Source organism: Leptodactylus fuscus, chromosome 4, assembly GCF_031893055.1.
Source record: "Leptodactylus fuscus isolate aLepFus1 chromosome 4, aLepFus1.hap2, whole genome shotgun sequence".
Taxonomy (NCBI): domain Eukaryota; kingdom Metazoa; phylum Chordata; class Amphibia; order Anura; family Leptodactylidae; genus Leptodactylus; species Leptodactylus fuscus.
In genome coordinates this window covers 84,436,802-84,452,470 of record NC_134268.1, presented here as the reverse complement: position 1 = coordinate 84,452,470, position 15,669 = coordinate 84,436,802, and the positions used below count along the sequence as shown (strand labels likewise).

Sequence of the window (15,669 nt, the reverse complement as noted above, 5' to 3'; positions counted from 1 at the left end):
ATGATGATAAATAAAAAATTATCAATAATAATCTGGTCCCCCGGAGTTTACCCTTGCAGAAAGCAGCTTGTTCCATTGCCTTCTCTGCTGTTGTTCTGGCTCTTGGTCATGTGACCTACTCCACTCCGAGGACCTGTGGCTGGAGTAGAGGGGTGCTGGTACTGATGTGGCTGCAGTGATGCAGCACTCCCACAGTTCTGGCACCCTGCTGTGCTCTATGAAGGTAGACTTCAGTGCTCCTGGGGTTCATGCTTATACATTAGTAATGAAGTTTATCTCATGAAGGGAATGTTCTAGCTATAATATTCCCCGGGCAACCCCTTTAAAGTCGATAGTATATGATAAAATGCATTACAGAATTCACAAAGACTGGTGTATTACTTTCTGCACCAGCAGAGGATACCTTTAATTCATGAAGAGGCGAGACTGCACCTTGTCATGAGTTACCCTGCATTCACATGACCAGCTGTGAAACTCTGTCCATCTGTGCGCTGCATTTCCCGCCGTGAACATCATACTGGGAGAGGGATTCCTTGCAAATAGTTATCTATGCTGCTGGGAGGCAGAGACCCCTAGCGTTATAGATAACTATTATGCTAGGAGTTCCTCCAGCCTACTGTTCAGGGCACAATATCCGACCAACACACGGACTGAGTTTCATGGCTGGAATTCAGTCGTGTGAATGCTGGGTTAGGCTTATCTTCTGGTAGTGTAGCTTTTTGCTGCTGTAAATTACACCACCATGGGGTGCAAGTGATAGCCCAATCCACTTCTTGAAAATCAATAAGACTTGAATCGAAAAGAAATGTATCTTGTAACTAAATTACAGATTTGCAACAATTTTATGTCAATAAACGATAGTAAAATTGTGTTTTCTTTCCATTTGCAGGAACAGTGTGTTTGTTTGATAAATTGAGGCTAAGGCCTCACATAGCGAACCACAGCAGGAAAAACCACAGCAGAAACACATTGCAGTGTTTCCCACATCTCTTTTCACAGAAAGTCCACAGTTTTCCTCTGCGGACTTTCTGCGCTTCCATTATACCTGTGTGGAAAATGCCAGCTTTTCCATAGGTATAATTAACATGGTGTGATTGCAAAAAACGCAAGGTTTTTTTTTTTTTTTTTCTCAAATCTCAGTATTTCTGCTGTGGTTTATTTTCTGCAATGTGTGGATGGCATTAGCCAGAATCCCATCCACTTTGTAGTTAATGTAAAATGGCTCTGATTTTTTTTTTTCTTTGTGGTGTTAGTGCTACATGAGGCCCCAGCCTTCCAGTACCAGGAAAGTAAATGAGATTTCAGTTGCGGAAAATCTGCGTCTTCAAAAATAAATGTTTATGAAAATTGCAGCAAGTTGACTATGGAATCGTGAGCATTTCCCTATAGATTTAATAGGAGAAGAAATAAACTTAGTGAAAAACATGCTACATGTTTTTGCTGTGTGTTTTTGTCACTAAGGTGCCATTTTTCCTCCATGTGAATGTACCCACCAGGTTAATTTTCCTTAATCCATATTTGCTTCAATTCATTCCTATGGGAGTGTGCTATTCGAAACGGTGGTTTCGAATAGTGTTCGCTCATCTCTATTTGTAACCCATTGATTTCAATGTGTAGCGCGCGTAAGACTGCTACACATTGAAGTCTAAGGGATTCTGTTTTACGGCGGTCACTTTGACACGTATTTACGTGTCTGAGCGGAGTGTAACTCTGTGTGAAAGCTCTCTTACTCAGCATAACGCTGACTTCCTAGTAGGTTTGTGTTTATCCACAGCTGTCTGTATGCACAAACAGAGCTGTAGGAGGCTGATGTCAGAATATAGTGCAAATAATGATGAATGGACTCCCTAACCACCATTATTTATGCAAGCATTGCCTAGAATGATTGGCTTCAATCCTTTATTTTAATTTCATTTTCATGTTGTTATGGCTGTGACGCTTTCAGCTGCTCTTCAATACTAGGTGTGAACAAGGCTGTAAACACTGGAAGAGAGGAGGCTTTCTTTACAGTGTGACAACTGTAAACCTCTCCTCATACATACAGCAGTCATTTATGAACAACAACTGCAAAGGAAATGTCGAAACCTAGAGAAGGTGGTGTAACAAAAGCTCCCTGACCCCTGTATAATGCAGGGGAGTATATGTCCACCCCATTCTCTATAACAGGATTGCGTGTATGCTGCTAACTTTTCTGCGAGATAATGCTGCAGTTAGTGTCTTCCTGTGACTAAATCAAATTAATGTTTATGGATTACACATTTAACATATGTAAGCCAATGGCTGGTCAGGTAATGAAGGGGGTGTACATCTCAGGGCTTGTTCACATCTGCGCCCAGTCTCCGTTCTGCAGGTTTCCGTTTCCTGCACAAAACAGAGGCAGGAGACGGAAACCTGCAGGACTCTTTCATACCCATTCATTTGAATGGGTTTGAAAGATGTCCTGCGGTGAGCGTTTTATGCTCTCCGCTGCGAAACAGTTTTTTTTAAAATTGGACACAGAGTCGGACATGCAGTACTCTGTGTCCGATTTTAAAAAAACTGTTTCGCGGCAGAGAGCATAAAATGCTCACGGCCGGACCCGCTCTGACAGCTTTCCGTCTTCTGCTGGGCAAAAAATGCATTTGCGGCCATTTCATATGGGTTTTGACAGCATTCACTGTGGTAAAATGACATGTTTCCTGTATTGTGCAAGTCAGAATGAACATGCGGATGCCAAATTTATATAGTATTTATAATTTTTTTGATACATTTTAAAGAAATTTTAAACTTTGAAAATAGATTAAAAAAAAAAAAAAGTCGCCATATTGTAACACCTGTAACTTTTTCATATCTATATGTATGGAGCGGAGTAAGGCATCTTTTTGTGCGGGACAAGATGACGTTTTTATTGCTACCATTTGCGGAAGTTGTAATGGATTGATCAATTTATATTCCTTTTTTTATAGGATGGGAAGTGTTGGAAAAAAAAAATGTCATTTGGCCATTTAGATTTTTTCGCAGCGATGCCATTCACCATATGGGATAAATATTTTTAGATTTTAATAGTACGGACGTTTAGGAGCGGTGGGACATCTAAAATGTTTACTTTTGTTTATTTTTGTATGTGATGTAGGGAAATTGGGGTGATTTGAACGTTATATTTAGTTTTTTTTTTGTTTGTACTTTTAAAAACCTTATTTTTCTTCTACTTTTATTAACCTGCCCCCAGTACAATGGATCAAGCAAATAAGAAAGAAAGGAAAAAAAAAAAAAAAACCCAAGAAAGCCTGAGGGTAAGTTCACATGGAGTTTTTTGGTCAGGGTTTTGAGGTCGTATCTGCCTCAAAACCCTGACCAAAAAGACAGCTCCGTTATTCTGGCTGCCAGAAAAAAGAAGCGAGGCCTCATTCTTCAGGCTGAGTAGCCTCACGATTCGGCCTGAAGACACTCCCTTCTCCGAACTAGGCCCATTCATTGCCCATTCATTGCAGTGCATCGGCTTTCAGTCGCTGCTACCCGGTTTTTGGATTGGAACCTGAGGCGGCCTCCGACTCAGGTTCCGATCCATAAAACCCTATGTGAACTTACCCTAATAGTCTCTTCTCTGTGTTCCTCTGGTCTCTTCTGTCTGTGGTCTGTCCCAGAGGCTTCAGGGAGTAGCAGGCACTATGTAAGTGACTTCACCACATTGCGCTTATTGCTCCCAATACCCCGAGAGCAGAGATGGGCTAGATGGTGAAACTGGAAGCTGTAGGGTGCTACAGGTATCTAAAATGTCAGTCCCAATGGTTATGTGGTTGTGTTTTTCAGTAGGTGATACTAGTACATGTATAATATATTATAACCTGTGTGTATATATTTTATAGGTTATGGTCTATAATGAAGTAGTTTTATCTGCGGCTCATTGTATAGCAGGAGCCAGAAGGATTTACAATTGTGCATACACTCACCGGCCACTTTATTAGGTACACCATGCTAGTAACGGGTTGGACCCCCTTTTGCCTTCAGAACTGCCTCAATTCTTCGTGGCATAGATTCAACAAGGTGCTGGAAGCATTCCTCAGAGATTTTGGTCCATATTGACATGATGGCATCACACAGTTGCCGCAGATTTGTCGGCTGCACATCCATGATGCGAATCTCCCGTTCCACCACATCCCAAAGATGCTCTATTGGATTGAGATCTGGTGACTGTGGAGGCCATTGGAGTACAGTGAACTCATTGTCATGTTCAAGAAACCAGTCTGAGATGATTCCAGCTTTATGACATGGCGCATTATCCTGCTGAAAGTAGCCATCAGATGTTGGGTACATTGTGGTCATAAAGGGATGGACATGGTCAGCAACAATACTCAGGTAGGCTTTGGCGTTGCAACGATGCTCAATTGGTACCAAGGGGCCCAAAGAGTGCCAAGAAAATATTCCCCACACCATGACACCACCACCACCAGCCTGAACCGTTGATACAAGGCAGGATGGATCCATGCTTTCATGTTGTTGACGCCAAATTCTGACCCTACCATCCGAATGTCGCAGCAGAAATCGAGACTCATCAGACCAGGCAACGTTTTTCCAATCTTCAATTGTCCAATTTCGATGAGCTTGTGCAAATTGTAGCCTCAGTTTCCTGTTCTTAGCTGAAAGGAGTGGCACCCGGTGTGGTCTTCTGCTGCTGTAGCCCATCTGCCTCAAAGTTCGACATACTGTGCGTTCAGAGATGCTCTTCTGGCTACCTTGGTTGTAACGGGTGGCTATTTGAGTCACTGTTGCCTTTCTATCAGCTCGAACCAGTCTGGCCATTCTCATCTGACCTCTGGCATCAACAACGCATTTCCGCCCACAGAACTGCCGCTCACTGGATGTTTTTTCTTTTTCGGACCATTCTCTGTAAACCCTAGAGATGGTTGTGCGTGAAAATCCCAGTAGATCAGCAGTTTCTGAAATACTCAGACCAGCCCTTCTGGCACCAACAACCATGCCACGTTCAAAGGCACTCAAATCACCTTTCTTCCCCATACTGATGCTCGGTTTGAATTGCAGGAGATTGTCTTGACCATGTCTACATGCCTAAATGCACTGAGTTGCCGCCATGTGACTGGCTGATTAGAAATTAAGTGTTAACGAGCAGTTGGACAGGTGTACCTAATAAAGTGGCCGGTGAGTGTATTCTCTACTGCACCGAGGAGCAAGCCCTGACATCTTTGATCGTTTTGGAAACATACGTATCTGTGCACTCCTGACAGTCTGTCAGACGTTTATTTGCTGAAAGCTGCATTGTGTGTTAAGACTCTGAAATGACAGAGTCTAAAATGGTTTCTGCAAACACTAGAAGCTTTTTAAAGGATTGCCTAAAGAGGCCCTGCTAATGCCAGAAAGTGTCCTGGCTTCACCTTCACCAGCACTGCTTTATAGTTCACATGTCTGTGTACATGTATAGGATGGGGCAAGACAAACTCCCACAAAGCTGTTACTATAGTGGCAGCAAAGTGCTGCAGTATATGGCGGCGCTATACAAACAAGACAAATAAAACTACTCTACTACTACTTCTTTGAGGACTTTTGTGACTGAAAGTCTGTTCCTTTCTTATGAATGGGTTTTTTCTGCAGTAAGTACAAGGACTCCTTAAAAGCCTTGTTCAGATGAATGGGATGACCATCAATCTGCTACGTGTAAAGCGACCCTTATTGTTTTGGTGCCTTGTTAAAGTTCCTTTGTCTTTGGCTTCAAAATGGTTGCTTGACGGACCCTGGACCAGATACACCTAGAAATGTCTTGGTCTGCTGAAAACACGCACACACACACGTGTGTCATCTTCCATTTACTGATAGACTCCCTTGGCAGCCGCTCCCTGACAGTCTTTTGGGATTTCCCATACACATTTGATAATCTCAGTGATGTTTGCAGCTATGGCAGAATGAACAGCTGACAGAATTACAGTTTTCCTCATTGACTACTTATATATTTATCTTTTATACTTTGGTATACGTTATAACATACACCCATATATAATCGCCTGTTGTGTTTATAATCAGATATTGCTCATGCGGTAGACTTATAATAGTGTTGTTTTTTTTTTTTGTTTTTTTTTTTGTGTGTGGTTTTTTAGTAAAATAACATTTCTGCCTCTGGATTCCTTGGTGGTGGGGATTGTTGTGTAACTGTTCCTTTATTCAGGTTTTGTTTGAGGAAGTCCTTTATTCTATGTAACTTTCATAGTGTGCGCTTTGGGGTGCAATTTCCTAAAGTAGTGGTGTACAGCTGTAGAAACCAAAGCCAGCAAACCTCTTGAAGACGTAGAAAGAACAGTAGCCGTGCATGGATTATATCATGTTAATAACTACTTAGCTCATGGAAGGAATGGTGGATTTTCTGACTTTGCTCAAGCGCTTCATTTCACCAGCGCTGCAGGCTCCGGTAGCCTAAGTAGTATAATGCCAAAATAAAAGCCAAGCCCCAATTAGCTTCTATAAGGAGCGGCCGTCTTGTGTACAACACACTGGATGGCCCTTTACTATCTTATTGAGGTAGTCACGTTGTCAGAAGACTACAGGCTGGCAAGAAAGCTGAGGATAGTGCTTTGCTGTTAGTATAAATAAAGCTTTATTGTTCAGTGTCTCCATTTACCATGAGGCACCCTGTGTTAATAATTATTTAGCGTTCCAGGTGTATATATTTATCTTCCTCCATAGCCGCTGCCAGAAGTGAAGCTATTCTGGTTTCTGCCTATAAATACTCTTGTTGGTCTGAGCAGGTTGTTTTTCTCCTTACTTGTATTTCTCTTGTGATGAGTTTTGGGTTGGAGATCCTGCTGGCAGTTCTGTAATCCGTTTCAGTGCGGATTAGTTATAATGTTTTTCTATCCTGTCTTTGTTAATTTGCTAGTCTGTGCTCAATACCATATGGAGGAGGCAGAACAATGAAATTATTTTCCCTTCTCTCCCATGGCTTGCTTTGTTGCTTGGACCTGTAAGTGTGTCCTATATCTTAACTGCATATGTGTTCAACCCCCCCCTCCCCGAGCCGCTGTTCTTATGATTTATATCTAGTCTCCTCCTATCTATTTCCAATGGTTTTGATTTTCTTTCTTCCACACCACATATGTGCAGTCTGTTTTTGGAGAGCACCACCCATAAACAAAATTTGCTTTCCATATGGATGCATTCAGTGCTAGTACAATGTAATTGTTCCCAGATATTGACAACTCTTCTGTTAACTCTTCAGAGAAGCAGCTCATCCTTTTTTTTTTTTTTTTTTTTTTGAGGTTTACTTTTATAATCTAATTTAAAAAAATAAATACACTTAGGGTTGGATGAATTATGACCAAAATTAAAGTCAGTTGACTTTCACATCTGTGTTGGAGCCTATATTTGGAGACTGTCGCAGTGTGTATCCAAAATCTCTGTGGTGGTTTCCATATTAAGGCGGAGGCCCCAGGTTGCGGATACGCAGCTTTTTTGTTGTTGCAGATTTTGCTGCGGTTTTTAACACCAAAGCCAGGAATGGCTAAAAAAGGAATGGGAGATATAAAAGAAGTTCTTATACTTATGCCTTCTGCTCAATCCAATCCTGGCACTGGCTCCAAAAAAACACAGCAAAATTTGCAACAAAAAAAAGCTGCGTTTTTGGAACGTGGGGCCTTGGCCTAAAGAATGGACATCTGATGGATTATATTAAAATGTTAATAAAACCTCTGGTTTGTCTTTTTAATGCTGTCACGGATTGTCATTGAATTTGTGTGTTTAAACTATATATAAAAGTGATCTTTCACATTGAATAGGTTAGTAGGATAACCATACTGATGTCCTAACGTTAGGACACTAATATTAGATCTGTGAGTCTCTCTTGGCACCCCTGCTGATCAGCTATTTCAAGGGGTCATGGCACCTATGTGAACACTGTCCTCTTCAGTGTTTAAATTGCCATGTTTTTATATGCGCACTTGTCTGATTCTCATCTGTGCTGTGGTCTCCATCATTTGGGTCCAAACTTGGCCTCCATCCCATTCACTTGAATAAAAAAAACAAAAACAAACAAAAAACTAAAAAACAAAGAAAAGAATGGTCATACCCACAATTAAACATACCGGGCTGTGTGCTCCAAAAAAGCTTGATGAAAGTGTCCACCTCAGATCACATATGAATGGCCTTTCCTATGGCTAGTTGTGGATAGCCCCATTAATTGTCCTTGTGAGATAGTGATTGAGTTGTTATTGTGCAGCTCTATGTGGAGGCCCTTCAGCCTGGTGTGTAGAGGCCATAGGTGGTGGTACATTGTGTATCACATTCCAGCAGCAGGCCGGATTTACTCTCATTTTTCACAAAGTGTAACACAAAATTGGAATTTTCCAATTTTGGAAAAAAGTTTATTAAAAAAACCTCCATCACTTGGCTGCATTAGATTTACTCCTTCATCTGACAAACACTTGACTTGATAAAACTTTAACCTGTAAGAAAACAAAGCAAAGGTTAAAATATGAAACCTCCAAAGAACCTTCTACAAGTTCTCGTGTCATTGATATTGTCAATGGTTTACTAAAATATTCTACATAAAGTATAAACCAAACTTTGTTTTTAGGTTTAAAAAAAATGCAGGAAAATGTAATAACAGGTTGTGGTTTTATGTAGCGACCATGGAGCGATATTTTGCTGCCCTATAACCACCATGTGATGTCATTCACTATAGGTAATCTACACCAAGAAACGTTAGATTTAGGGTATCCTGGGGCATCCTGCTCCTCATTAGGCTCGAATGAATGGGCCTAAATAAGAGCGTGTCTCGAGACGCAGACTACTCAGAATCCACAGCAAGATAGGTCATGTCGCTTTTTTTCTCCGCTACTAGCTAGCGGAAAAAAGAAGCGAGCAGCTCTCATTGAAATCAATGAGGGCCATTTTTACAGGCGGATTTTGAGGCGGATTTCGTGTTAAAATCTGTCTGCAAAAAACTGTGTGAATATACCCACAGGCTGGGTTCAAATGGGGGTTTTTGGTCTGGATTTTGATGCAGAATCCGCATCAAAATCCGTACCAAAAAACGCCTCCCATTGAATTTAATGGGTACCTTTTTCCATGAGCGGGAACAAACAAAAAACATGCCCTTTCTTAAGGCTAATTCCACAGCATATTCAGCCAGGGGCACCCGGTGCGACACTCCCTCCCAACTAGGCCCGTTCATTTGGGCCTAATCTGGAGTGGAATGCCGCGACTGAACGCCAGTGCACTATATGCACTGCACAGGCATCCAGTGGCGGCTAGCTGTTTTTTGAACCAGATTCTGAGGCGCCCTCCACGTCAAAATCTGGTTCAAAAAGCCCCCGTGTGAACCCAGCCTTAGTTTACCAGGGTAGCATGTGCCTGAACACTTGGCATTTTGCCGTTACTAAGTTTAAGGTGAATCCTGTTGTGTGTTTCTGCTTATGTACATGCTTTACAATTGACTAGAAAATTTCCATTTGCCTAATGTGATGAAATAAATAACTTATTACGCTATGATAATGCTCCTTACTTGGTATTTATCTGCACTAATGCTTCTTTTGCTAGCTGGTAAGCATTTGTTTATATATTGAGATTATGATTATTATTATTATTATTATTATCATGGTAGACATGACTTTAGCTTTCCCTATTTGTCTGTAGCTCCCAGGAATCCGTTCCCTTTTTACTCCATAGCTCTTTAGTGCATCTTGATCTGTGGCAGCTGCATTTCTCCCCTCCAGGGGATTTACTTCTGAAAAGCAATAATTACGAGGAGACTGATCAATTGTAAAACTTATGGATGTCATTTAGTTATTTTTAACTATGTACAAGCAAAATGAGTCTCACATTTATGGCAGCTACACACATGCAGACAGAGAAGTGCTCCTTCTATCCAGCTTCCAGTATTTAATAAAAGAAATGAACAACTGCAGGGTGACACAGATATGCCGAGCATTTTATGCCTGTGAATCTCTTCTGTTTATAACACTGTGCCATGTCTTGATGCTTTAAATATATATGACCTGTATAGCCCCTAAAATGTAAACTGAGCTGTATGGTGACGATTCCATCCACACTTTATCTGTACTGTGTAAGACATTGGAAAACTCTAACTTTATTTTTTTGCCTTTTGTTGATCTGCTACCTATTTATTGGTCTGTGTTTTGCTCAGGGCAGTGGAGTCTGATTTGTCTGAAAGAAGTTACTGACTTACATATAGTTACATAGTAGATGAGGTTGGATAAAGACATGAGTCCATCAAGTCCAACCTATAACCCTACAATCCCTACAGTGTTGATCTAGGGGAAGGCAAAAAACCCAGTGAGGCTCATGCCAATTGCCCTATTTCAGGGGAAAAAAATTCCTTCCCCACTCCAAATCTGGCAGTCAGTATAAAACCCTGGCTCAATGTGTCCTTAAAATCTAGAGACCATAACCCATTATTAATTAGATTTCAATATAAATAATATATATATATATATATATATATATATATATATATATTTTTTTTTTTAATGAGTTAGAGGATCTTTACAGCTTCTGACTGGCCATGGCTTTCAACCATTTATGAAGGAGTTGTGAATTTATTGTGCTGTTGTATATAATGATGAGAGGCAGATTGTCTGACACTACTTTAATATCGCAAGTATTACTTAATTTGATCGCTTTTCTCTTGACCACTGTCCCACCTTCTGAGTTGACTACCACTTCCAGGTGAAGAATGAATGGTAAGGTGTGTGTGTGTGTGTGTGAGTTAGGGGACCTTGCCTTGGAGATAGATGCAGGTCCCACCTGTGAGACGATACTTTGTTGTTTCCAGACTTGGTTTCTGTAACCTAGACTGATACCTTTTTAGGTACATCCCCGAATCCGCTTGAAAAATGCAAGCAGGACTTTTCTCTCTTCATTATTTGGGCAGAAAGCCGATGGACCACATTATAGTCTGAGGTTTGCGGGTTTCCGCAGGTAACTGCTTTTTAAGCAGATTGGGTTTCCATTTTTCTGAGTCCCTAAGCCTAAAACCTAGAGAAAGATCATTGAAAGGCATTTAGAGCCTAAATCTCCATATTGCTTTTAAAGCGGTTGTGCTGCATTTACACATTATCCCCCAATCCACGGGACAGGGTAAAAGTTTTAGTTCTGGGGGCCACACGGTGGCTCAGTGGTTACCACTGCAGCCTTGCAGTGCTGGAGTCCTCGGTTCAAATCCTGCCAAGGGCAAAAAACCATCTGCAAGGAGTTTGTATGTTCTCCCCGTGTCTGCATGGATTTCCATCCCATACTCCAAAAAGACATACTGATAGGGAAAAAAATGTACATTGTGAGCTCTATGTGGGGCTTACAATCTACATTTAAAAAAAAAAAAAGTTTTAGTTCTGCAGGGACTATTGTTGGGACCCCCCACTGATCATAAGCACTGGGTTCCTTTTGTATCCCCTTCTGAATGCAGCAGTGTTCACACAGGTGAGTGCCGCCTTTGTTTATTCTTCGGGGTTTCCTGGTGGGAAGCAGAGTATAGAGATTTGCAATCAGACTCCATAGAGTTGAATTGCCCCCATTCCGATGACTGGTAGATGTTTCAGTGGCCTGACCCCATGGTCTGGTCTACATCTTTTCCCTGTGCTGTGGATGGGGTTAAATTGCAAACATGGCACAACCCCTTTACACAATTTAATTGCAGCAGTTCTCATTGTTTAAAGAGTAAGTCAGAATTCAAACATTGGTGCAAAGTTTGTTTAAACATATTTAACATATATATTTTTAATAAATATCTAAATTTAAAGAAAAAATACTATATTGTGCAATTTTTACTCTGGCCACTAAGCATAATAATAGACTGACACTTGACAATTCTGTAAGGGTTTTCTTCCTAGAAGTCATTTTATTCACATTTCAGACAAGATGGGAAGGATTAAAATAGAAACGAACACCTCTATAGAGAATGCCACTGAGCTGTCCTTGCATCCACTACTGATAATAGGTCAACTTCTCTGTTTCTCCTCCCAAGACTATTGCTGCCTATGCTGATAACAAGGCAAAGGAAAAGCTCAGGCAAAAGGACAGCCCCCATAATTGTATACAGAAAAATGGAATAAAAACTACATTGAAAATGAAGACCGGTTAGAAACCAGTGATATATTTCACTAAATGGTTTTAAATAAATTGATTTCTTTAAAAAATTTGAAATTAATAATGGATATGAATTAAACTAACATTGTGTTTTATTTCAACTCTGTTGCAGGATTTCTTGCAGTCGCAGTATGGCAGTAGGGCCAATATAAGTGTGGAGATGGACAGAGACAGTCAGTGTTTCAATCCAAGGTCAGTCTACAAGCATCCAGCATACCAACTATAACAAATGCTTCCAGCAACTGTATGTTTGACAAACATGGACTGTTTATTTTAGTAATATCACAGACTCATAGACTTTCTATTTATTTACCGCGTGTATGTATAATATACATATAGGTGTGTGTGTGTGTGTGTGTATATGTATATGTGTGTGTGTATATATATATATATATATATATATATATATATATATATATATATATATATATATATATATATATATATATTTTTTTTTTTTTTTTCTTTATGGGAAGAATATGCAAATCTGACTTCCATGATGTAATTAGGAAGCCAGTGCCTCAAGTATGCACACCAATAGAGGGCGCTGACTGAGAATGTCCAAGTCTATCTTCCATGATGTACTTAGGAAGACAGAGTCTCAGTCAAGACATCCAATAGAGGGCGCTCCCTTTAACATCATGCTGACCTTCTCAGAGGCCTTTTTTTGCAATGATGTCGGGATTATACCAGGTACAGTCTTCTCAGTCAAGGACAGCCGTTTCGATGTATTTGCATCTCATCAGCTTGGCGTAGAGAGGACTGATCTGGCAGAGGTGAGAGGCTTAGACAGGGTTGAGGGGATATACAGTAGTTACTCCATAAGGAGAGACCACCATATAGGTGTGTGGAGTCTTTTAAGCCATGAGCACTCCACTGTGCAAAGGAACATGGGAAGAATATGCAAATCTGACTTCCATGATGTAATTAGGAAGCTAGTGCCTCAAGTATGCACACCAATAGAGGCCGCTGACTGAGAATGTGCAAGTCTGTCTTCCATGATGTAATTAGGAAGACAGAGTCTCAGTCAAGACATCCAATAGAGGGCGCTCCCTTTTTTTTAGTAATTCAATTGGAAAAGCTCACTCTGTAATATAATATATGGGTTTCACTTTTTCAAGTGTTGATGCTTATGGGCTTACATCCAAGGAAAACCCAAAAGTCATTATCTCAGAAAATTAGAATATTATATAAAACTAATTGTAAAAAAAAAAAAATTATTTAGCACAGAAATGTTGGCCAAATGAAAAGTCTGTCCGGTAAATACCTTCAATACTTGGTCGAGGCTCCTTTTACATGAATGACTGCATCAATTCGGTAATGTGGCATGGAGGGCTCAGCCTGTTTCACTGCAGAGGTGTTATGGAAGCCCAGGTTATATGATAGCAGTCTTCAGCTCATCTGCTTTGTTGGGTCTGGTGTCTCTCATCTTCCTTTTGACAATATCTCATAGATTCTCTATAGGGTTAAGGTGAGACGAGTTTGCTGGCCAATCAAGCACAGTAATACTGTGGTTATTAAACCAGGTCTTGGTACTTTTGGCTGTGTAGACAGGTGCCAAGTCCTGTTGGAAAATGAAAATTCCATCTCCAAAAAGCCTTTCAGCATTGGGAAGCATGAAGTGCTCTAGAATTTCCTGGTAGACGGCTATTCTGACTTTGGTCTTGATAAAACACAGTGGACCTACACCAGCAGATAACATGGCTCCCCAAACCACCACTGATTGTAGAAACTCCACACTAGACCTCAAGCAGCTTGGATTGTGAACAGTGGCCTCTCTGCTCTTCCTCCAGACTCTGGGACCTTGGTGTCCAAATGAAATGAAAAATAAAATAAAATCCAAATCCAAATCCAGTCGGAAACTTAAAAGCTATCATGAGAGGCTTAAAGAACCTTGTCTGTATATCCTTGGAAAGGTGTGATAGCATGTCTAAAACCTTTAAATATGTTAGGGTAAGTTCTCACGGAGGAATTTCCTGTGGATTAGGGGGCAGTTTCCACCCCTGATTGCGTGTCCATTTCTGCCTAGATTCTACCTCCCATTGTTTTCAGTGGAATTCAGAGATTGCAGCAGGACACTGAAAAAATAATCGTCCTGCTCGATCTTGCCGCAAATTCTGTTGCTTGAGAGTCTCTGCTGGTTAGGCTTTGTGATCTGTGTTTTAAGCATAGCTAAACTTTCAGGCAACTTTTGATTTTTCTTGCAGCTTTTATATTTAATACATTTTGTAGTATACTTTATTAGCATATTTTGGCTTTCTGTGAAATGCTTCATTTGTTTTCACTCTTTCCCTTGTTTCTCTATTGAGAGCTGTTCCCTGCTTCTCAATGTGTATGGTGTACGGCTGTGGGGCAAGAAGAGATAATGAGGGAGAGTGGAGAGGGTCACTTCAGGCTGCTATATTTCGGACAGATGCTTTTAGCATTTTTAATCCTAGAATTTTTTCTTCTGTATTTCCTCCATTGGCCTTGTTAAATTCTACATTTCCTTACATTTTTTTTTTTTCTTAACTGTACTCTACTGTACATTTATCACATACCGGTTTAAAGGAATAAAGTGGTCTTAGAAGACTTTCCTTATATCGCTTTCCTTTCCCTATGTTACATTCCCAAGGGTCTCAGCAGTTCAGCTCTACACTGTATGGCCATAAGTCTACAGGCGCTTTTATCTTCCCATTCTAAATTCTTAGGCATTACTATAGACTGTGTCCTTGTAGTGTCCTTTTCCCTGAAGATAAATATTGCCACATTGCTGAGCCTGATACGTTCAAGGCCCATCTAATGTTGTGCTTAAGCATGTTCATGCAAAAGCTTTTGGCCCAAACACTACTTCTTTCTAACACAACTGTTTCACCAGTGGGACCGCAAACAAACAAACTTGGCTGAGCGTGCATATCTGCACTAAACCGTGAGCCAAATTGTTGCCTAACCCCTCTGGTAGTGGCTTATTTTATAGACTGCAGCAAAATATCCAACTAAAGACACTGTTTTTCAACAACATAAGGTGTCAGGTTTTTTTTTTTTTTATTCAGTTTTTTTTCTTAATGCAGAGACTCAATCATTAGAATCCCCTTTTGAGGTAATACCACGTCGGAATAGTCTTAAAGTCTATTTGTCCCCTACCTTTATAATTTTGCTTTGCGCCGCCGTTCTGTTAATATTCAGTTTTTCCCGGTATGCAAATGAGTCTCCAGACAACATAATGGGCGTCCCCTGTGCTGCTTTCCAGCGACGGCTCCATCTTCTTCAGCTGTGCCTCTCCGCTGCATCTTCCGAGTCGTCATCACTGGGTCGAGCCTGCGTTCCGGATGGAAATTACAGAGTCACTGCATTTTACTATTCGGCCATTTTACTGTGGCCGCTTACACGAGCATACTGTTCCTGTAAGCGGCCACAGTAAAATGGGCGAACAGACATGCACAGTCGGCTCTGCCCCAAGCCCAATGGCAGAGCCAAGTGAGCACGCACAGGATTTCCATCCCGAATGCTGGCTCGGCTTGGCGATGAAGATGCGGCAGAGAGGCACAGTTTAAGAAGCTGGAGAGTCTTCACGCAGCACAGGGGATGCCCCCTGTGCTGCTTGGA

General features: G+C 40.9%; 1 protein-coding gene across 2 annotated transcripts in view; it reads left to right on the top strand.

The window, feature by feature from the left end:
- The window catches only part of ZNF516 (zinc finger protein 516), an 85,483-nt gene that overhangs the window by 26,335 nt on the left and 43,479 nt on the right, over positions 1–15,669 (top strand). For both annotated transcript variants that reach the window (XM_075270741.1, XM_075270742.1), the window contains exon 2: positions 12,197–12,276. The gene's annotated coding sequence lies outside the window, so the exon portion shown is untranslated. The remainder of the gene's footprint in view (positions 1–12,196; positions 12,277–15,669) is intronic.